We start from the raw sequence: 22,482 nt of genomic DNA, 5'->3' as shown, positions 1-22,482 counted from the left end.
TCACCATCAGTTAAAACTCCCTCACCATCAGTTAAAACTCCCTCACCAACAGTCAAAACTCCCTCACCATCAGTTAAAACTACTCCCCCACCAACAGTTAAAACTCCCTCACCATCAGTTAAAACTCCCCCACCAACAGTTAAAACTCCCTCACCAACAGTTTGTTATACAGTCAGTGACAATAGCACATTGGTGTAACACACAAGATACTGTATGTATTTATATTTATTCTGAGTATTGTGTAACTTGTATATTACACTAGGCTGAACTACACTCAATGGATTTTGTAAGAAGATACATTCGAGAGCTGTAATTTAGATTTTGTAAATACTTTTCTATTCCACTTTTTAAAGCATTTCACTATTTTGTGGTCCCCTTTCACCTTATACTGGTATTAGAAGTCTGATGGCACTATGGTGTGATAAGAGCGTCAGCTAAATGAACTAAATATATATGTATGTGTAAAAATGAACAATTGCAAAGCATGCAGAGTATTATTCTAATGAGGATGCAGAGTATTATTCTAATGAGGATGCTGGGTATTATTCCAATGAGGATGCAGAGTATTATTCTAATGAGGATGCTGGGTATTATTCCAATGAGGATGCAGAGTATTATTCTAATGAGGATGCAGAGTATTATTCTAATGAGGATGCAGAGTATTATTCTAATGAGGATGCAGAGTATTATTCTAATGAGGATGCTGAGTATTATTCTAATGAGGATGCTGGGTATTATTCTAATGAGGATGCAGAGTATTATTCTAATGAGGATGCAGAGTATTATTCTAATGAGGGTGCAGAGTATTATTCTAATGAGAATGCAGAGTATTATTCTAATGAGGATGCAGAGTATTATTATAATGAGGATGCTGAGTATTATTCTAATGAGGATGCAGAGTATTATTCTAATGAGGATGCAGAGTATTATTCTAATGAGCACACAGAGTATTATTCTAATGAGCACGCAGAGTATTATTCTAATGAGGATGCAGAGTATTATTCTAATGAGCACGCAGAATATTATTCTAATGAGGATGCAGAGTATTATTCTAATGGGGATGCTGAGTATTATTCTAATGAGGATGCTGAGTATTATTCTAATGCGGATGCAGAGTATTATTCTAATGAAGATGCTGAGTATTATTCTAATGAGCACGCAGAGTATTATTCTAATGAGGATGCTGAGTATTATTCCAATGAGGATGCAGAGTATTATTCTAATGAGGATGCTGAGTATTATTCTAATGAGGATGCAGAGTATTATTCTAATGAGGAGGTGGAAACACTGGGGAGGTAGATACACCGGGGAGGTAGAAATACCGGGGAGGTAGAAACACCGGGGAGGTAGAAACACCGGGGAGGTAGAAACACTAACACCAGGGAGGTAGAAACACCGGGGAGGTGGAAACACCGGGGAGGTAGAAACACCGGGGAGGTAGAAACACCGGGGAGGTAGAAACACTAACACCGGGGAGGTAGATACACCGGGGAGGTGGATACACCGGGGAGGTAGAAACACCGGGGAGGTAGAAACACTAACACCGGGGAGGTAGATACACCGGGGAGGTGGATACACCGGGGAGGTGGATACACCGGGGAGGTAGAAACACCGGGGAGGTAGAAACACCGGGGAGGTGGAAACACTAACACCGGGGAGGTGGAAACACTGGGGAGGTAGAAACACCTGGGAGGTGGAAACACCGGGGAAGTGGGAACACTGGGGAAGTGGGAACACTAACACCGGGGAGGTGGAAACACCGGGGAAGTGGGAACACTGGGGAGGTGGGAACACTGGGGAAGTGGGAACACTGGGGAAGTGGGAACACCGGGGAAGTGGGAACACTGGGGAAGTGGGAACACTAACACCGGGGAGGTGGAAACACTGGGGAGGTGGGAACACTAACACCGGGGAGGTGGAAACACTGGGGAAGTGGGAACACTAACACCGGGGAGGTGGAAACACCGGGGAAGTGGGAACACTGGGGAGGTGGGAACACTGGGGAAGTGGGAACACTGGGGAAGTGGGAACACCGGGGAAGTGGGAACACTGGGGAAGTGGGAACACTAACACCGGGGAGGTGGAAACACTGGGGAGGTGGGAACACTAACACCGGGGAGGTGGAAACACCGGGGAAGTGGGAACACTGGGGAGGTGGGAACACTGGGGAAATCCTCAGTGGAAATACACCATTACTCCTCCATCCCACGTCAACCGATGTCCTTTCAGCCGAACACCAACTCTGACTGGAAACCACCGAGGAGGAGGAGGAGCTTATCCCCCTATCGCTCCTCCCACCAGTCTCTCTGACACACACTCACACTGTTCACAGTCTGTCCAAGTGAGGCTCTATAGCTGCTCTGAGACCCCCGATGTCCTGAGTGCCAGAGAGATGGCAGATGGACCAGTGCTCTTTTACAGCCCCTGTGTGTGTGTGTGTGTGTGTGTGTGTGTGTGTGTGTGTGTGTGTGTGTGTGTGTGTGTGTGTGTGTGTGTGTGTGTGTGTGTGTGTGTGTGTGTGTGTGTGTGTGTGTGTGTGTGTTCATACACTGTGTATGTGTGCGTGTCCACTCCTCACTCCGTGTGTGTGTGTGTGTGTGTGTGTGTGTGTGTGTGTGTGTGTGTGTGTGTGTGTGTGTGTGTGTGTGTGTGTGTGTGTGTGTGTGTGTGTGTGTGTGTGTGCCCCTTGCCGTGCTCTGCCAAAGTGGGCATCTGGTGTGTGGACTATCACAGGGGAGAGAGGACCACAGAAAGAGAAGTCACCCCATCGGCCATCTCTCTCTCCTATCTCCCTTTCCATTTCTCTCTCTCTCTCTGTCTCTCTCTCTCTCTCTCCCTCTCCCTTTCCATTTATCTCTCTCTCTCTCTCTCTCTCTCTCTCTCTTTCTCTCTCTCTCTCTCTCTCTCTCTCTCTCTCTCTCTCTCTCACTCTCTCTCTCTCTCTCCCTTTACCTCTCTCTCTCTCTCTCTCTCTCTCTCTCTCTCTCTCTGTTCCTCTGCCTCTCTCTGTCTCTCTCTGTCTCTCTCTGTCTCTCTCTGTCGCTCTCAGCTCTCTGAGAGCCAAACCTCAGTTAATCCCAATGAGAGTTACAGACTGTTCTTAGTGTCTAGAGACAGAGGGTCCATCCAGCTGTGTTAGTTTGCTTGTGACGTAGGTAGATAACCTGATCTACTGGCAGGTGTCCACCAAACAACCGCCCCCTCTCACTAACCAACTGGCCACACACACAGACAAACACACACACACAGACAAACACACACACACAGACACACACACACACACAGACACACACACAGACAAACACACACACACAGACAAACACACACACACAGACACACACACACACACAGACACACACACACACACAGACACACACACACACAGACACAGACACAGACACTCTCTCTCACACACAGACACAGACACACACGGTGCCGTTGGCAGGAAGCGTAGTGGGAGTGACCTTTATTCTGCCCCTCCATTGGGGGTCTGGACTACTTCCAGGTCGCCGAGGGGTCAAACTGGTTCTGGGGCCAGGGAGGGACGCAGGTGCTGGAGCACGACACTGGACAGCTGGGTACAATGTAGTAACAGACCGAGGGAGAGAGAGAGAGAGAGAGAAACCTCCCTCCACATATACACGCAAACTCACAACACACCATTGAAAACTTATATTTCAGGTCTGATCTGCACCAGTCAACACCAGTCTCTCTCATTCCCTCTCTCCCTGCCTGCCAGACCCAGACCTGGTCCTCCAATACAGAAGAATGCCCAAGGTAAGGTTTTGATTATCACTAAACCTTGTGTGTTAACGGCTGTCCTGTGCCGTGAAATTGCACTTCTTATAAATGCCAGTTTCCCCTCAACTTTACAGCCTGACAGACACACACACACACGCACACACACACACACACACACACACACACACACACACACACACACACACACACACACACACACACACACACACACACACACACACACACACACACACACACACACACACACACACACACACACACACACACACACACACACACACACACACACACACACACACACACACACACACACACACACACACACACACACACACACACACACACACACACACACACACACACACACACACACACCTGGCCTGGCGGAATAATCCTGTCCAAAGCACAGAATGTGTTTCAGACAACAGAACACTGTGTTAATAATAGACTCTTCGTCCCAAATGGTATCCTATGCCCTATATAGTGAACTACTGTTGACCAGGGCCCAATGCCCTATATAGTGAACTACTGTTGACCAGAGCCCGATTGTAAGTCGGGTGCCAATTGGGACGAACAGACACGGTCTGGCCAGGAGAAAAGGAAAGCAACAAGTTATTTTCAAATATACTGCAGCCAAACTGCACATACCTGAGGATGTAGGATGTGTGTGTGTGTGTGTGTGTGTGTGTGTGTGTGTGTGTGTGTGTGTGTGTGTGTGTGTGTGTGTGTGTGTGTGTGTGTGTGTGTGTGTGTGTGTGTGTGTGTGTGTGTGTGTGTGTGTGTGTGTGTGTGTGTGTGTGTGTGTGTGTGTGTGTGTGTGTGTGTGTAAATAATGAATGAATCAAATGATTGATGGACCCGTCTATCTGTTTCTTCACCATTCTGTCTCTCTGTGTCTTAGTCCATGAAGTCCCTGTCCTCCTCCCTTCCTTGGATAATAAAAAACTAATGAAAACTCCTACAATGAAGAAAAAAACCTCCTACATTAAAATGTCACTCTACAATAACAATCGACAATTCATACTACTAATTTAAAACGCATATGGTAGAACCCAATGAATAGAGTTATGAGACACTGTAGACATACACAGTAAAGAAAAAACAAATTCTCCTGGGCAGTACGGGTATCGAACCCGCGACCTTCGCGTTATTAGCACGACGCTCTAACCAACTGAGCTAACCGGCCTTAGATAATGCTCAGCCAACCGAAGAGGGTTACACCCATATATGGGTGTGGACAGGGCCGTTGATATACAATGGCTACATTCTACCATTAGAGGGCAGAGAAAGTAAACAAATCCAGCCCAGTTCCCCACAGCCATTTCTGTACATCTTATTTGAACTTTTCTGCTGCTGTTGAGACACGGTTCGATCCCTCCTTGGGGCACTACTTGATTGAGTAAATAAAACACTAAACAATCACAATACAGTAACTAAACAATCACAATACAGTAACTATGACTAAACAATCACAATACAGTAACTATGACTAAACAATAACAATACAGTAACTATGTCTAAACAATCACAATACAGTAACTATGACTAAACAACCACAATACAGTAACTATGACTAAAAAATCACAATACAGTAACTAAACAACCAGAATACAGTAACTATGACTAAACAATCACATTACAGTAACTAAACAATAACAATACAGTAACTATGTCTAAACAATCACAATACAGTAACTATGACTAAACAATCACAATACAGTAACTAAACAACCAGAATACAGTAACTATGACTAAACAATCACATTACAGTAACTAAACAATAACAATACAGTAACTATGTCTAAACAATCACAATACAGTAACTATGACTAAACAATCACAATACAGTAACTAAACAACCAGAATACAGTAACTATGACTAAACAATCACATTACCGTAACTAAACAATAACAATACAGTAACTATGTCTAAACAATCACAATACAGTAACTATGACTAAACAATCACAATACAGTAACTAAACAACCAGAATACAGTAACTATTACTAAACAATCACATTACAGTAACTAAACAATCACAATACAGTAACTATGTCTAAACAATCACAATACAGTAACTATGACTAAACAATCACAATACAGTAACTAAACAACCAGAATACAGTAACTATTACTAAACAATCACATTACAGTAACTAAACAATCACAATACAGTAACTATGTCTAAACAATCACAATACAGTAAGTAAACAATCACAATACAGTAACTATGACTAAACAATCACAATACAGTAACTAAACAATCACAATACAGTAACTAAACAATCACAATACAGTAACTATGACTAAACAACCACAATACAGTAACTATGACTAAACAACCACAATACAGTAACTAAACAATCACAATACAGTAACTATGACTAAACAACCACAATACAGTAACTATGACTAAACAACCAAAATACAGTAACTATGACTAAACAACCACAATAGAGTAACAATGACTAAACAACCAAAATACAGTAACTATGACTAAACAACCAAAATACAGTAACTATGACTAAACAACCACAATACAGTAACTATGACTAAACAACCACAATACAGTAACTATGACTAAACAACCACAATACAGTAACTATGACTAAACAACCACAATACAGTAACTATGACTAAACAACCACAATACAGTAACTAAACAATCACAATACAGTAACTATGACTAAACAACCACAATACAGTAACTATGACTAACAACCACAATACAGTAACTATGACTAAACAATCACAATACAGTAACTATGACTAAACAATCACAATACAGTAACTAAACAATCACAATATAGTAACTATTACTAAACAATCACATTACAGTAACTAAACAATCACAATACAGTAACTATGACTAAACAATCACAATACAGTAACTAAACAATCACAATATAGTAACTATTACTAAACAATCACAATACAGTAACAAACTATGACTAAACAACTAAACAAAATACAGTAACTAAACAACCAAAATACAGTAACTATGACTATACAATAAACAGTTGGAGCTCAGTAAGACCTTGAAGGGGTGTCAGCCGGAGCAGTGGAGGCCTGGAGCCCTGGAGTAAGGTTAGGTTTTGGGTTAAGGGTTAAGGTTAGGTTTTGGGTTAAGGGTTAAGGTTAGGTTTTGGTTAAGGGTTAAGGTTAGGTTTTGGGTTAAGGGTTAAGGTTAGGTTTTGGGTTAAGGGTTAAGGTTAGGTTTTGGTTAAGGTTAGGTTTTGGGTTAAGGTTAGGTTTTGGGTTAAGGGTTAAGGTTAGGTTTTGGGTTAAGGGTTAAGGTTAGGTTTTGGGTTAAGGGTTAAGGTTAGGTTTTGGGTTAAGGGTTAAGGTTAGGTTTTTGGTTTAGGGTTAAGGTTAGGTTTTTGGTTAAGGGTTAAGGTTAGGTTTTTGGTTAAGGGTTAAGGTTAGGTTTTGGGTTAAGGGGTAAGGTTAGGTTTTGGGTTAAGGGTTAAGGTTAGGTTTTGGGTTAAGGGTTAAGGTTAGGTTTTTGGTTAAGGGTTAAGGTTAGGTTTTTGGTTAAGGGTTAAGGTTAGGTTTTTGGTTAAGGGTTAAGGTTAGGTTTTTGGTTAAGGGTTAAGGTTAGGTTTTGGGTTAAGGGTTAAGGTTAGGTTTTGGGTTAAGGGTTAAGGTTAGGTTTTGGGTTAAGGGTTAAGGTTAGGTTTTGGGTTAAGGGTTAAGGTTAGGTTTTGGGTTAAGGGTTAAGGTTAGGTTTTGGGTTAAGGGTTAAGGTTAGGTTTTGGGTTAAGGGTTAAGGTTAGGTTTTTGGTTTAGGGTTAAGGTTAGAGTTAGAGTAAAAGAGAACAGGTTAGGTTAAGTGGTTATGGAAAATAGGATTTTGAATGGGATTGAATTGTCCCACAAGGTTAGCTGTACAAGACTGTGTGTGTGTGTGTGTGTGTGTGTGTGTGTGTGTGTGTGTGTGTGTGTGTGTGTGTGTGTGTGTGTGTGTGTGTGTGTGTGTGTGTGTGTGTGTGTGTGTGTGTGTGTGTGTGTGTGTGTGTGTGTAAATAATGAATGAATCAAATGATTGATGGACCCGTCTATCTGTTTCTTCACCATTCTGTCTCTCTGTGTCTTAGTCCATGAAGTCCCTGTCCTCCTCCCTTCCTTCCTTGGATAATAAAAGACCAATGAAAACTCCTACAATGAAGAAAAAAACCTCCTACATTAAAATGTCACTCTACAATAACAATCGACAATTCATACTACTAATTTAAAACGCATATGGTAGAACCCAATGAATAGAGTTATGAGACACTGCAGATATTCATAGTAAAATGTGGAAAAAAAATATTGTGGCCAGTACGGGTATCGAACCCGCGACCTTCGCGTTATTAGCACGACGCTCTAACCAACTGAGCTAACCGGCCTGAGATAACACCCACACTACAGAACAGGAATACACCCATATATGGGTCTGGAGGTGGTCACTCATCTGCAATGTCGACATTCTACCGTTAGAGGGCAGAGAACGTAAACAAATCCAGCTCAATTCCAAGGACTCCCTTCGACACTGTCAATGATCAACACTATGGCTGTATCTCTTTCTCTATAGTTGGAGTTGACTGTCAGTCCTGTACATCTGATCCTGAATACATACTGTGTTGTAACACCCCTCTCCATAGTCTGAACAGTGATCATTGATTTAAAAATATAAAAAACTACTGGCCAGTACGGGTATCGAACCCGCGACCTTCGCGTTATTAGAAAGACGCTCTAACCAACTGAGCTAACCGGCCTTAGATAAAGCTCACTCTACGGATAAAGGTGGAAATAACTACACCGTACTAAATAAGAGCTCAAGACATTCCATAACAAATCCATCACCTATTGACAAATAAACTATGAGCCCCCTAAGCAAGCTGGTTCAGGGGCTCTGTTCACAAACACACCCCACAGGGCTCCAGGACAGCAACACAATTATGTGTGTGGATGAAGCGCTTAATTTGGCATTGGGAAAAACACGAGATGAACTGCTACAAACAAAGACCCGCGAAAGCTAAAGAACACTCCGTAATGTTCACAACTACATCAACTTTGAACTCGCGTAAAGTGGGAGATGCGGTCAAGAAACACTGGCACATTTTATCATCGGACCGCTTTTTGCCGGCGGAATTTACAAATCCACCACTTATTGTGTCTAGAAGTGGTCGCAATTTACGCGATAAATTGGTTCATGCCAATTGCCAATCACAAAAGATCACAAACACACCCCACAGGGCTCCAGGACAGCAACACAATTATGTGTGTGGATGAAGCTCTAAATTTGGCATTGGGAAAAACACGAGATGTGGGCGGGGCTAGGTCTCAACAACGGTGCAAATTTTTCTTTATTTTTTAAAGTCACGAAAGCCATGAGGCCGATAAGTAAAGCTTATTAAAGATCAGTGATACTATCAAGAGTGGTGTGTTTCCTTTTCCCTGGAACATCTTACCGTATATAATGTTTACTGTATATTTTTATTGTTTATTTCACTTTTGTATATTATCTATTTCACTTGCTTTGGCAGTGTTAACATATGTTTCCCATGCCAATAAAGCCCCTTGAGTTGAATTGAAATTGAATTGAGAGAGAGAGATAGATAAGCAATGAAACACAGAAAGAGAGAGAGTAAGGAGTGGAGAAAGACAGAGAGAGAGAGTAAGGAGTGGAGAAAGACAGAGAGAGAGAGTAAGGAGTGGAGAAAGACATAAAGAGAGAGTAAGGAGTGGAGAAAGAGAGAGTAAAGAGTGGAGAAAGAGAGAGTAAGGAGTGCAGAAAGACAGAAAGAGAGAGTAAGGAGTGGAGAAAGAGAGAGTAAAGAGTGGAGAAAGAGAGAGTAAGGAGTGGATAAAGACAGAAAGAAAGTAAGGAGTGGAGAAAGAGAGAGTAAGGAGTGAGGAAAGAGAGAGTAAGGAGTGAGGAAAGAGAGAGTAAGGAGTGGAGAAAGACAGAAAGAAAGTAAGGAGTGGAGAAAGAGAGAGTAAGGAGGAGTGGAAAAAGACAGAAAGAGAGAGTAAGGAGTGGAGAAAGACAGAAAGAGAGAGTAAGGAGTGGAGAAAGACAGAAAGAGAGAGAGTAAGGAGTGGAGAAAGACAGAAAGAGAGAGTAAGGAGTGGAGAAAGACAGAAAGAGAGAGTAAGGAGTGCAGAAAGACAGAAAGAGAGAGTAAGGAGTGGAGAAAGAGAGAGTAAAGAGTGGAGAAAGAGAGAGTAAGGAGTGGAGAAAGACAGAAAGAGAGAGTAAGGAGTGGAGAAAGACAGAAAGAGAGAGTAAGGAGTGGAGAAAGACAGAGAGAGTAAGGAGTGGAGAAAGACAGAGAGAGAGAGTAAGGACTGGAGAAAGACTGAGAGAGAGAGTAAGGAGTGGAGAAAGACAGAGAGAGAGAGTAATGAGTGGAGAAAGACAGAGAGAGTAAGGAGTGGAGAAAGACAGAGAGAGAGAGAGAGTAAGGACTGGAGAAAGACTGAGAGAGAGAGTAAGGAGTGGAGAAAGACAGAAAGAGAGAGTAAGGAGTGGAGAAAGACAGAAAGAGAGAGTAAGGACTGGAGAAAGACTGAGAGAGAGAGTAAGGAGTGGAGAAAGACAGAAAGAGAGAGTAAGGAGTGGAGAAAGACAGAGAGAGTAAGGAGTGGAGAAAGACAGAGAGAGAGAGTAAGGACTGGAGAAAGACTGAGAAAGAGAGTAAGGAGTGGAGAAAGACAGAGAGAGAGAGTAATGAGTGGAGAAAGACAGAGAGAGTAAGGAGTGGAGAAAGACAGAGAGAGAGAGAGTAAGGACTGGAGAAAGACTGAAAGAGAGAGTAAGTAGTGGAGAAAGACAGAAAGAGAGAGTAAGGAGTGGAGAAAGACAGAAAGAGAGAGTAAGGACTGGAGAAAGACTGAGAGAGAGAGTAAGGAGTGGAGAAAGACAGAAAGAGAGAGTAAGGAGTGGAGAAAGACAGAAAGAGAGGGTAAGGACTGGAGAAAGACTGAGAGAGATAGTAAGGAGTGGAGAAAGACAGAAAGAGAGAGTAAGGAGTGGAGAAAGACAGAAAGAGAGTGTAAGGAGTGGAGAAAGACAGAAAGAGAGAGTAAGGAGTGGAGAAAGACAGAAAGAGAGAGTAAGGAGTGGAGAAAGACAGAAAGAGAGAGTAAGGAGTGGAGAAAGACAGAAAGAGAGAGTAAGGAGTGGAGAAAGACAGAGAGAGAGAGTAAGGAGTGGAGACAGACAGAGAGAGAGAGTTATACTACTAATTTAAAATGTACATTGTAGACCCCAATCAATCAATAGAGCTATGTGACACTGTAGACATACAGTAAAGTAAAAACAAATTCTGCTGGCCAGTACGGGTAACGAACCCGCGACCTTCGCGTTATTAGCACAACGCTCTAACCAACTGAGCTAACCGGCCTTAGATAATGCTCACTTTACGGATTACAGACAGAAAGAGAGAGTAAGGAGTGGAGAAAGACAGAAAGAGAGAGTAAGGAGTGGAGAAAGACAGAAAGAGAGAGTAAGGAGTGGAGAAAGACAGAGAGAGAGTAAGGAGTGGAGAAAGACAGAAAGAGAGAGTAAGGAGTGGAGAAAGACAGAGAGAGAGAGTAAGGAGTGGGGAAAGACAGAAAGAGAGAGTAAGGACTGGAGAAAGACTGAGAGAGAGAGTAAGGAGTGGAGAAAGACAGAAAGAGAGAGTAAGGAGTGGAGAAAGACAGAGAGAGTAAGGAGTGGAGAAAGACAGAGAGAGAGAGTAAGGACTGGAGAAAGACTGAGAGAGAGAGTAAGGAGTGGAGAAAGACAGAGAGAGAGAGTAATGAGTGGAGAAAGACAGAGAGAGTAAGGAGTGGAGAAAGACAGAGAGAGAGAGAGTAAGGACTGGAGAAAGACTGAGAGAGAGAGTAAGGAGTGGAGAAAGACAGAAAGAGAGAGTAAGGAGTGGAGAAAGACAGAAAGAGAGAGTAAGGACTGGAGAAAGACTGAGAGAGAGAGTAAGGAGTGGAGAAAGACAGAAAGAGAGAGTAAGGAGTGGAGAAAGACAGAAAGAGAGGGTAAGGACTGGAGAAAGACTGAGAGAGATAGTAAGGAGTGGAGAAAGACAGAGAGAGAGAGTAAGGAGTGGAGACAGACAGAGAGAGAGAGTTATACTACTAATTTAAAATGTACATTGTAGACCCCAATCAATCAATAGATCTATGTGACACTGTAGACATACACAGTAAAGTAAAAACAAATTCTGCTGGCCAGTACGGGTAACGAACCCGCGACCTTCGCGTTATTAGCACAACGCTCTAACCAACTGAGCTAACCAGCCTTAGATAATGCTCACTTTACGGATTACAGACAGAAAGAGAGAGTAAGGAGTGGAGAAAGACAGAAAGAGAGAGTAAGGAGTGGAGAAAGACAGAGAGAGAGAGTAAGGACTGGAGAAAGACTGAGAGAGAGAGTAAGGAGTGGAGAAAGACAGAGAGAGAGAGTAATGAGTGGAGAAAGACAGAGAGAGTAAGGAGTGGAGAAAGACAGAGAGAGAGAGAGAGTAAGGACTGGAGAAAGACTGAGAGAGAGAGTAAGGAGTGGAGAAAGACAGAAAGAGAGAGTAAGGAGTGGAGAAAGACAGAAAGAGAGAGTAAGGACTGGAGAAAGACTGAGAGAGAGAGTAAGGAGTGGAGAAAGACAGAAAGAGAGAGTAAGGAGTGGAGAAAGACAGAGAGAGTAAGGAGTGGAGAAAGACAGAGAGAGAGAGTAAGGACTGGAGAAAGACTGAGAGAGAGAGTAAGGAGTGGAGAAAGACAGAGAGAGAGAGTAATGAGTGGAGAAAGACAGAGAGAGTAAGGAGTGGAGAAAGACAGAGAGAGAGAGAGTAAGGACTGGAGAAAGACTGAAAGAGAGAGTAAGTAGTGGAGAAAGACAGAAAGAGAGAGTAAGGAGTGGAGAAAGACAGAAAGAGAGAGTAAGGACTGGAGAAAGACTGAGAGAGAGAGTAAGGAGTGGAGAAAGACAGAAAGAGAGAGTAAGGAGTGGAGAAAGACAGAAAGAGAGGGTAAGGACTGGAGAAAGACTGAGAGAGAGAGATAGTAAGGAGTGGAGAAAGACAGAAAGAGAGAGTAAGGAGTGGAGAAAGACAGAAAGAGAGTGTAAGGAGTGGAGAAAGACAGAAAGAGAGAGTAAGGAGTGGAGAAAGACAGAAAGAGAGAGTAAGGAGTGGAGAAAGACAGAAAGAGAGAGTAAGGAGTGGAGAAAGACAGAAAGAGAGAGTAAGGAGTGGAGAAAGACAGAGAGAGAGAGTAAGGAGTGGAGACAGACAGAGAGAGAGTTATACTACTAATTTAAAATGTACATTGTAGACCCCAATCAATCAATAGAGCTATGTGACACTGTAGACATACAGTAAAGTAAAAACAAATTCTGCTGGCCAGTACGGGTAACGAACCCGCGACCTTCGCGTTATTAGCACAACGCTCTAACCAACTGAGCTAACCGGCCTTAGATAATGCTCACTTTACGGATTACAGACAGAAAGAGAGAGTAAGGAGTGGAGAAAGACAGAAAGAGAGAGTAAGGAGTGGAGAAAGACAGAAAGAGAGAGTAAGGAGTGGAGAAAGACAGAGAGAGAGTAAGGAGTGGAGAAAGACAGAAAGAGAGAGTAAGGAGTGGAGAAAGACAGAGAGAGAGAGTAAGGAGTGGGGAAAGACAGAAAGAGAGAGTAAGGACTGGAGAAAGACTGAGAGAGAGAGTAAGGAGTGGAGAAAGACAGAAAGAGAGAGTAAGGAGTGGAGAAAGACAGAGAGAGTAAGGAGTGGAGAAAGACAGAGAGAGAGAGTAAGGACTGGAGAAAGACTGAGAGAGAGAGTAAGGAGTGGAGAAAGACAGAGAGAGAGAGTAATGAGTGGAGAAAGACAGAGAGAGTAAGGAGTGGAGAAAGACAGAGAGAGAGAGAGTAAGGACTGGAGAAAGACTGAGAGAGAGAGTAAGGAGTGGAGAAAGACAGAAAGAGAGAGTAAGGAGTGGAGAAAGACAGAAAGAGAGAGTAAGGACTGGAGAAAGACTGAGAGAGAGAGTAAGGAGTGGAGAAAGACAGAAAGAGAGAGTAAGGAGTGGAGAAAGACAGAAAGAGAGGGTAAGGACTGGAGAAAGACTGAGAGAGATAGTAAGGAGTGGAGAAAGACAGAGAGAGAGAGTAAGGAGTGGAGACAGACAGAGAGAGAGAGTTATACTACTAATTTAAAATGTACATTGTAGACCCCAATCAATCAATAGATCTATGTGACACTGTAGACATACACAGTAAAGTAAAAACAAATTCTGCTGGCCAGTACGGGTAACGAACCCGCGACCTTCGCGTTATTAGCACAACGCTCTAACCAACTGAGCTAACCAGCCTTAGATAATGCTCACTTTACGGATTACAGACAGAAAGAGAGAGTAAGGAGTGGAGAAAGACAGAAAGAGAGAGTAAGGAGTGGAGAAAGACAGAGAGAGAGAGTAAGGACTGGAGAAAGACTGAGAGAGAGAGTAAGGAGTGGAGAAAGACAGAGAGAGAGAGTAATGAGTGGAGAAAGAAAGACAGAGAGAGAGTAAGGAGTGGAGAAAGACAGAGAGAGAGAGAGAGAGAGTAAGGACTGGAGAAAGACAGAGAGAGAGAGTAAGGAGTGGAGAAAGACAGAAAGAGAGAGTAAGGAGTGGAGAAAGACAGAAAGAGTAGAGTAAGGACTGGAGAAAGACTGGAGAAAGAGAGAGTAAGGAGTGGAGAAAGACAGAAAGAGAGAGTAAGGAGTGGAGAAAGACAGAGAGAGTAAGGAGTGGAGAAAGACAGAGAGAGAGAGTAAGGACTGGAGAAAGACTGAGAGAGAGAGTAAGGAGTGGAGAAAGACAGAGAGAGAGAGTAATGAGTGGAGAAAGACAGAGAGAGTAAGGAGTGGAGAAAGACAGAGAGAGAGAGAGTAAGGACTGGAGAAAGACTGAAAGAGAGAGTAAGGAGTGGAGAAAGACAGAAAGAGAGAGTAAGGAGTGGAGAAAGACAGAAAGAGAGAGTAAGGACTGGAGAAAGACTGAGAGAGAGAGTAAGGAGTGGAGAAAGACAGAAAGAGAGAGTAAGGAGTGGAGAAAGACAGAAAGAGAGGGTAAGGACTGGAGAAAGACTGAGAGAGATAGTAAGGAGTGGAGAAAGACAGAAAGAGAGAGTAAGGAGTGGAGAAAGACAGAAAGAGAGTGTAAGGAGTGGAGAAAGACAGAAAGAGAGAGTAAGGAGTGGAGAAAGACAGAAAGAGAGAGTAAGGAGTGGAGAAAAAGACAGAAAGAGAGAGTAAGGAGTGGAGAAAGACAGAAAGAGAGAGTAAGGAGTGGAGAAAGACAGAGAGAGAGAGTAAGGAGTGGAGACAGACAGAGAGAGAGAGTTATACTACTAATTTAAAATGTACATTGTAGACCCCAATCAATCAATAGAGCTATGTGACACTGTAGACATACAGTAAAGTAAAAACAAATTCTGCTGGCCAGTACGGGTAACGAACCCAGACCTTCGCGTTATTAGCACAACGCTCTAACCAACTGAGCTAACCGGCCTTAGATAATGCTCACTTTACGGATTACAGACAGAAAGAGAGAGTAAGGAGTGGAGAAAGACAGAAAGAGAGAGTAAGGAGTGGAGAAAGACAGAAAGAGAGAGTAAGGAGTGGAGAAAGACAGAGAGAGAGTAAAGACAGAGTGGAGAAAGACAGAAAGAGAGAGTAAGGAGTGGAGAAAGACAGAAAGAGAGAGTAAGGAGTGGAGAAAGACAGAAAGAGAGAGTAAGGACTGGAGAAAGACAGAGAGAGAGAGTAAGGAGTGGAGAAAGACAGAAAGAGAGAGTAAGGAGTGGAGAAAGACAGAGAGAGAGTAAGGAGTGGAGAAAGACAGAGAGAGAGAGTAAGGACTGGAGAAAGACTGAGAGAGAGAGTAAGGAGTGGAGAAAGACAGAGAGAGAGAGTAATGAGTGGAGAAAGACAGAGAGAGTAAGGAGTGGAGAAAGACAGAAAGAGAGAGTAAGGACTGGAGAAAGACTGAGAGAGAGAGTAAGGAGTGGAGAAAGACAGAAAGAGAGAGTAAGGAGGAGTGGAGAAAGACAGAAAGAGAGAGTAAGGACTGGAGAAAGACAGAGAGAGAGAGTAAGGAGTGGAGAAAGACAGAAAGAGAGAGTAAGGAGTGGAGAAAGACAGAAAGAGAGGGTAAGGACTGGAGAAAGACTGAGAGAGATAGTAAGGAGTGGAGAAAGACAGAGAGAGAGAGTAAGGAGTGGAGACAGACAGAGAGAGAGAGTTATACTACTAATTTAAAATGTACATTGTAGACCCCAATCAATCAATAGATCTATGTGACACTGTAGACATACACAGTAAAGTAAAATCAAATTCTGCTGGCCAGTACGGGTAACGAACCCGCGACCTTCGCGTTATTAGCACAACGCTCTAACCAACTGAGCTAACCAGCCTTAGATAATGCTCATTTTACGGATTACAGACAGAAAGAGAGAGTAAGGAGTGGAGAAAGACAGAAAGAGAGAGTAAGGAGTGGAGAAAGACAGAAAGAGAGAGTAAGGAGTGGAGAAAGACAGAGAGAGAGAGTAAGGAGTGGAGAAAGACAGAAAGAGAGAGTAAGGAGTGGAGAAAGACAGAAAGAGAGAGTAAGGTGTGGAGAAAGAGAGAGTAAGGAGTGGAGAAAGAGAGAGTAAGGAGTGAGGAAAGAGAGAGTAAGGAGTGGAGAAAGACAGAGAGAGAGAGTAAGGAGTGGAGAAAGACAGAAAGAGAGAGTAAGGAGTGGAGAAAGACAGAAAGAGAGAGTAAGGAGTGGAGAAAGACAGAAAGAGAGAATAAGGAGTGGAGAAAGACAGAAAGAGAGATTAAGGAGTGGAGAAAGACAGAGAGAGAGAGTAAGGACTGGAGAAAGACAGAGAGAGAGAGTAATGAGTGGAGAAAGACAGAGTAAGAGAGAGAGAGTAGGAGTGGAGAAAGACAGAGAGAGTAAGGAGTGGAGAAAGACAGAGAGAGAGAGTAAGGACTGGAGAAAGACCGAGAGAGAGAGAGTAAGGAGTGGAGAAAGACAGAGAGAGAGAGTAAGGACTGGAGAAAGACAGAGAGAGTAAGGAGTGGAGAAAGACAGAGAGAGAGAGAGAGTAAGGACTGGAGAAAGACTGAGAGAGAGAGTAATGAGTGGAGAAAGACAGAAAGAGAGAGTAAGGAGTGGAGAAAGACAGAAAGAGAGAGTAAGGACTGGAGAAAGACTGAGAGAGAGAGTAAGGAGTGGAGAAAGACAGAAAGAGAGAGTAAGGAGTGGAGAAAGACAGAAAGAGAGGGTAAGGACTGGAGAAAGACTGAGAGAGATAGTAAGGAGTGGAGAAAGACAGAAAGAGAGAGTATGGAGTGGAGAAAGACAGAAAGAGAGTGTAAGGAGTGGAGAAAGACAGAAAGAGAGAGTAAGGAGTGGAGAAAGACAGAAAGAGAGAGTAAGGAGTGGAGAAAGACAGAAAGAGAGAGTAAGGAGTGGAGAAAGACAGAAAGAGAGAGTAAGGAGTGGAGAAAGACAGAAAGAGAGAGTAAGGAGTAGAGACAGACAGAGCGAGAGAGTAAGGAGTGGAGAAAGACAGAAAGAGAGAGTAAGGAGTGGAGAAAGACAGAAAGAGAGAGTAAGGAGTGGAGAAAGACAGAGAGAGAGAGTAAGGAGTGGAGAAAGACATAAAGAGAGAGTAAGGAGTGGAGAAAGACAGAAAGAGAGAGTAAGGAGTGGAGAAAGACAGAGTAAGGAGTTAGAAAGAGAGAGTAAGGAGTGGAGAAAGACAGAGTTGGAGAAAGACAAGAGAGTATGGAGTGGAGAAAGACAGAAAGAGAGAGTAAGGAGTGGAGAAAGACAGAAAGAGAGAGTAAGGAGTGGAGAAAGACAGAAAGAGAGAGTAAGGAGTGGAGAAAGACAGAAAGAGAGAGTAAGGAGTGGAGAAAGACAGAAAGAGAGAGAAAGGAGTGGAGAAAGACAGAAAGAGAGTAAGGAGGAGGAGAAAGAGAGAGTAAGGAGTGGAGAAAGACAGAGAGAAAGAGGAGTGGAAAAGTGGAGAAAGAGAGAAAGAGAGAGTAAGGAGTGGAGAAAGACAGAAAGAGAGAGTAAGGAGTGGAGAAAGACAGAAAGAGAGAGTAAGGAGTGGAGAAAGACAGAAAGAGAGTAAGGAGTGGAGAAAGACAGAAAGAGACAGTAAGGAGTGGAGAAAGACAGAAAGAGAGAGTAAGGAGTGGAGAAAGACAGAAAGAGAGAGTAAGGAGTGGAGAAAGACAGAGTAAGGAGTGGAGAAAGAGAGAGTAAGGAGTGGAGAAAGAGAGAGTAAGGAGTGGAGAAAGACAGAAAGAGAGAGTAAGGAGTGGAGAAAGACAGAAAGAGAGAGTAAGGAGTGGAGAAAGACAGAAAGAGAGAGTAAGGAGTGGAGAAAGACAGAAAGAGAGAGTAAGGAGTGGAGAAAGACAGAGAGTAAGGAGTGGAGAAAGAGAGAGTAAGGAGTGGAGAAAGAGAGAGTAAGGAGTGGAGAAAGACAGAAAGAGAGAGTAAGGAGTGGAGAAAGACAGAAAGAGAGAGTAAGGAGTGGAGAAAGACAGAAAGAGAGAGTAAGGAGTGGAGAAAGACAGAAAGAGAGAGTAAGGAGTGGAGAAAGACATAAAGAGAGAGTAAGGAGTGGAGATAGAAAGAGAGTGGAGAAAGAGTAAGGAGTGGAGAAAGAGAGAGTAAGGAGTGAGAAAGAAAGAGAGAGTAAGGAGTGGAGAAAGACAGAGAGAGAGTAAGGAGTGGAGAAAGACAGAAAGAGAGAGTAAGGAGTGGAGAAAGACAGAAAGAGAGAGTAAGGAGTGGAGAAAGACAGAGAGAGAGTAAGGAGTGGAGAAAGACAGAAAGAGAGAGTAAGGAGTGGAGAAAGACAGAAAGAGAGAGTAAGGAGTGGAGAAAGACAGAAAGAGAGAGTAAGGAGTGGAGAAAGACAGAGTAGAGAGAGTAAGGAGAGAAAGACAGAAAGAGAGAGTAAGGAGTGGAGAAAGACAGAAAGAGAGAGTAAGGTGTGGAGAAAGACAGATAGAGAGACTAAGGAGTGGAGAAAGACAGAGTAAGTAGTGGAGAAAGACAGAGAGAGAAAAACAGAGTAAGGAGTGGAGAAAGACAGAGAGAGAGAGTTATACTACTAATTTAAAATGTACATTGTAGACCCCAATCAATAGAGTTATGTGACACTGTAGACATACACAGTAAAGTAAAAACAAATTCTCCTGGCCAGTACGGGTATCGATCCCGCGACCTTAGCATTATTAGCACGACGCTCTAACCAACTGAGCTAACCGGCCTTGATAAAGCTCACTTTACGGATTACAGACAGAAAGAGAGAGTAAGGAGTGGAGAAAGACAGAAAGAGAGAGTAAGGAGTGGAGAAAGACAGAAAGAGAGAGTAAGGAGTGGAGAAAGACAGAGAGAGAGAGTAAGGAGTGGAGAAAGACAGAAAGAGAGAGTAAGGAGTGGAGAAAGACAGAGAGAGAGAGTAAGGAGTGGAGAAAGACATAAATAGAGAGTAAGGAGTGGAGAAAGACAGAAAGAGAGAGTAAGGAGTGGAGAAAGACAGAAAGACAGAAAGAGAGAGTAAGGAGTGGAGAAAGACAGAAAGAGAGAGTAAGGAGTGGAGAAAGACAGAAAGAGAGAGTAAGGAGTGGAGAAAGACAGAGAGAGAGAGTAAGGAGTGGAGAAAGACAGAAAGAGAGAGTAAGGAGTGGAGATAGACAGAAAGAGAGAGTAAGGAGTGGAGAAAGCGAGAGTAAGGAGTGGAGAAAGAGAGAGTAAGGAGTGGAGAAAGACATAAATAGAGAGTAAGGAGTGGAAAAAGACAGAAAGAGAGAGTAAGGAGTGGAGAAAGACAGAAAGAGAGAGTAAGGAGTGGAGAAAGACAGAAAGAGAGAGTAAGGAGTGGAGAAAGACAGAGAGAGAGAGTAAGGAGTGGAGAAAGACTGAAAGAGAGAGTAAGGAGTGGAGAAAGAGAGAGTAAGGAGTGGAGAAAGACATAAATAGAGAGTAAGGAGTGGAGAAAGACAGAAAGAGAGAGTAAGGAGTGGAGAAAGACAGAAAGAGAGAGAGAGAAGGAGTGGAGAAAGACAGAAAGAGAGAGTAAGGAGTGGAGAAAGACAGAAAGAGAGAGTAAGGAGTGGAGAAAGAGAGTAAGGAGTGGAGAAAGAGAGAGTAAGGAGTGGAGAAAGACAGAAAGAGAGAGTAAGGAGTGGAGAAAGACAGAAGAGAGTAAGGAGTGGAGAAAGACAGAAAGAGAGAGTAAGGAGTGGAGAAAGACAGAAAGAGAGAGTAAGGAGTGGAGAAAGACAGAGAAGAGAGAGTAAGAGTGGAGAAAGACAGAAAGAGAGAGTAAGGAGTGGAGAAAGACAGAAAAAGAGAGTAAGGAGTGGAGAAAGCGAGAGTAAGGAGTGGAGAAAGACAGAGTAAGGAGTGAGAAAACAGAGAGAAGTAAGGAGTGGAGAAAGACAGAAGAGAGTAAGGAGTGGAGAAAGACAGAAAGAGAGAGTAAGGAGTGGAGAAAGACAGAAAGAGAGAGTAAGGAGTGGAGAAAGACAGAAAGAGAGAGTAAGGAGTGGAGAAAGACAGAAAGAGAGAGTAAGGAGTGGAGAAAGACAGAGAGAGAGAGTAATGAGTGGAGAAAGACAGAAAGAGAGAGTAAGGAGTGGAGAAAGACAGAAAGAGATAGTAAGGAGTGGAGAAAGACAGAAAGAGAGAGTAAGGAGTGGAGAAAGAGAGAGTAAGAGTGGAGAAAGAGTAAGGAGTGGAGAAAGAGAAAGAGAGAGTAAGGAGTGGAGAAAGACAGAAAGAGAGAGTAAGGAGTGGAGAAAGACAGAAAGAGAGAGTAAGGAGTGGAGAAAGACATAAAGAGAGAGTAAGGAGTGGAGAAAGACAGAGAGAGAGAGTAAGGAGTGGAGAAAGATAGAGTAAGTAGTGGAGAAAGACAGAGAGAGAAAAAAAGAGTAAGGAGTGGAGAAAGACAGAGAGAGAGAGTTATACTAGTAATTTAAAATGTACATTGTAGACCCCAATCAATAGAGTTATGTGACACTGTAGACATACACAGTAAAGTAAAAACAAATTCTCCTGGCCAGTACGGGTATCGAACCCGCGACCTTCGCGTTATTAGCACAACGCTCTAACCAACTGAGCTAACCTGCCTTGATAATGCTCACTTTACGGATTAAAGACAGAAAGAGAGAGTAAGGAGTGGAGAAAGACAGAAAGAGAGAGTAAGGAGTGGAGAAAGACAGAAAGAGAGAGTAAGGAGTGGAGAAAGACAGAAAGAGAGAGTAAGGAGTGGAGAAAGACAGAAAGAGAGAGTAAGGAGTGGAGAAAGAGAGAGTAAGGAGTGGAGAAAAAGAGAGTAAGGAGTGGAGAAAGACAGAAAGAGAGAGTAAGGAGTGGAGAAAGACAGAAAGAGAGAGTAAGGAGTGGAGAAAGACAGAAAGAGAGAGTAAGGAGTGGAGAAAGACAGAGAGAGAGAGTAAGGAGTGGAGAAAGACAGAAAGAGAGAGTAAGGAGTGGAGAAAGACAGAGAGAGAGAGTAAGGAAAGGAGAAAGAGAGAGTAAGTAGTGGAGAAAGACAGAAAAGACAGAAGAGAAAAACAGAGTAAGGAGTGGAGAAAGACAGAAGAGAGAGTAAGGAGTGGAGAAAGACAGAAAGAGAGAGTAAGGAGTGGAGAAAGACAGAGAGAGAGAGTAAGGAGAGGAGAAAGACAGAGTAAGTAGTGGAGAAAGACAGAGAGAGAAAAACAGAGTAAGGAGTGGAGAAAGACAGAGAGAGAGAGTTATACTAGTAATTTAAAATGTACATTGTAGACCCCAATCAATAGAGTTATGTGACACTGTAGACATACACAGTAAAGTAAAAACAAAATCTCCTGGCCAGTACGGGTATCGAACCCGACCTTCGCGTTATTAGACAGAAAGAGAACCAACTGAGCTAGTGGACAGACGAAAGACAGAAAGAGAGAGTAAGGAGTGGAGAAAGACAGAAAGAGAGAGTAAGGAGTGGAGAAAGACAGAGAGAGAGAGTAAGGAGTGGAGAAAGACAGAAAGAGAGAGTAAGGAGTTGAGATAAGACAGAAAGAGAGAGTAAGGAGTGGAGAAAGCGAGAGTAAGGAGTGGAGAAAGAGAGAGTAAGGAGTGAGGAAAGAGAGAGTAAGGAGTGGAGAAAGACAGAGAGAGAGAGTAAGGAGTGGAGAAAGACAGAAAGAGAGAGTAAGGAGTGGAGAAAGACAGAAAGAGAGAGTAAGGAGTGGAGAAAGACAGAAAGAGAGAGTAAGGAGTGGAGAAAGACAGAAAGAGAGAGTAAGGAGTGGAGAAAGACAGAAAGAGAGAGTAAGGAGTGGAGAAAGACAGAGTAAGGAGTGGAGAAAGACAGAGAGAGTAAGGAGTGGAGAAAGACAGAAAGAGAGAGTAAGGAGTGGAGAAAGACAGAAAGAGAGAGTAAGGAGTGGAGAAAGACAGAAAGAGAGAGTAAGGAGTGGAGAAAGAGAGAGTAAGGAGTGGAGAAAGAGAGAGTAAGGAGTGGAGAAAGACAGAAAGAGAGAGTAAGGAGTGGAGAAAGACAGAAAGAGAGAGTAAGGAGTGGAGAAAGACAGAAAGAGAGAGTAAGGAGTGGAGAAAGACAGAAAGAGAGAGTAAGGAGTGTAAGGAGTGGAGAAAGACAGAAAGAGAGAGTAAGGAGTGGAGA

At 43.1% G+C, this 22,482-nt stretch overlaps 11 non-coding genes across 11 annotated transcripts; all 11 read right to left on the bottom strand.

Annotated features, from left to right (window-relative positions):
* Positions 1-4,874: 4,874 nt before the first annotated feature.
* On the bottom strand, positions 4,875-4,948 carry trnai-aau. Its single transcript has one exon. It is a non-coding gene; the product is annotated as a tRNA-Ile (tRNA).
* Positions 4,949-8,077: 3,129 nt separating this feature from the next.
* Positions 8,078-8,151, bottom strand: trnai-aau. The gene has a single exon. It is a non-coding gene; the product is annotated as a tRNA-Ile (tRNA).
* Positions 8,152-8,446: 295 nt separating this feature from the next.
* On the bottom strand, positions 8,447-8,520 carry trnai-aau. The gene has a single exon. It is a non-coding gene; the product is annotated as a tRNA-Ile (tRNA).
* A 2,560-nt stretch (positions 8,521-11,080) lies between these two features.
* Positions 11,081-11,154, bottom strand: trnai-aau. The gene has a single exon. It is a non-coding gene; the product is annotated as a tRNA-Ile (tRNA).
* Positions 11,155-11,977: 823 nt separating this feature from the next.
* On the bottom strand, positions 11,978-12,051 carry trnai-aau. The gene has a single exon. It is a non-coding gene; the product is annotated as a tRNA-Ile (tRNA).
* Positions 12,052-13,146: 1,095 nt separating this feature from the next.
* Positions 13,147-13,220, bottom strand: trnai-aau. The gene has a single exon. It is a non-coding gene; the product is annotated as a tRNA-Ile (tRNA).
* An 823-nt stretch (positions 13,221-14,043) lies between these two features.
* On the bottom strand, positions 14,044-14,117 carry trnai-aau. Its single transcript has one exon. It is a non-coding gene; the product is annotated as a tRNA-Ile (tRNA).
* Positions 14,118-15,226: 1,109 nt separating this feature from the next.
* Positions 15,227-15,299, bottom strand: trnai-aau. The gene has a single exon. It is a non-coding gene; the product is annotated as a tRNA-Ile (tRNA).
* Positions 15,300-16,129: 830 nt separating this feature from the next.
* On the bottom strand, positions 16,130-16,203 carry trnai-aau. Its single transcript has one exon. It is a non-coding gene; the product is annotated as a tRNA-Ile (tRNA).
* A 2,801-nt stretch (positions 16,204-19,004) lies between these two features.
* trnai-aau lies at positions 19,005-19,078 on the bottom strand. Its single transcript has one exon. It is a non-coding gene; the product is annotated as a tRNA-Ile (tRNA).
* Positions 19,079-20,871: 1,793 nt separating this feature from the next.
* On the bottom strand, positions 20,872-20,945 carry trnai-aau. The gene has a single exon. It is a non-coding gene; the product is annotated as a tRNA-Ile (tRNA).
* Positions 20,946-22,482: the final 1,537 nt, after the last annotated feature.

Source organism: Oncorhynchus gorbuscha, unplaced genomic scaffold, assembly GCF_021184085.1.
Source record: "Oncorhynchus gorbuscha isolate QuinsamMale2020 ecotype Even-year unplaced genomic scaffold, OgorEven_v1.0 Un_scaffold_762, whole genome shotgun sequence".
Taxonomy (NCBI): domain Eukaryota; kingdom Metazoa; phylum Chordata; class Actinopteri; order Salmoniformes; family Salmonidae; genus Oncorhynchus; species Oncorhynchus gorbuscha.
Note: the sequence above shows the minus strand (reverse complement) of the source record. Positions and strands in the feature narration are given on the sequence as shown.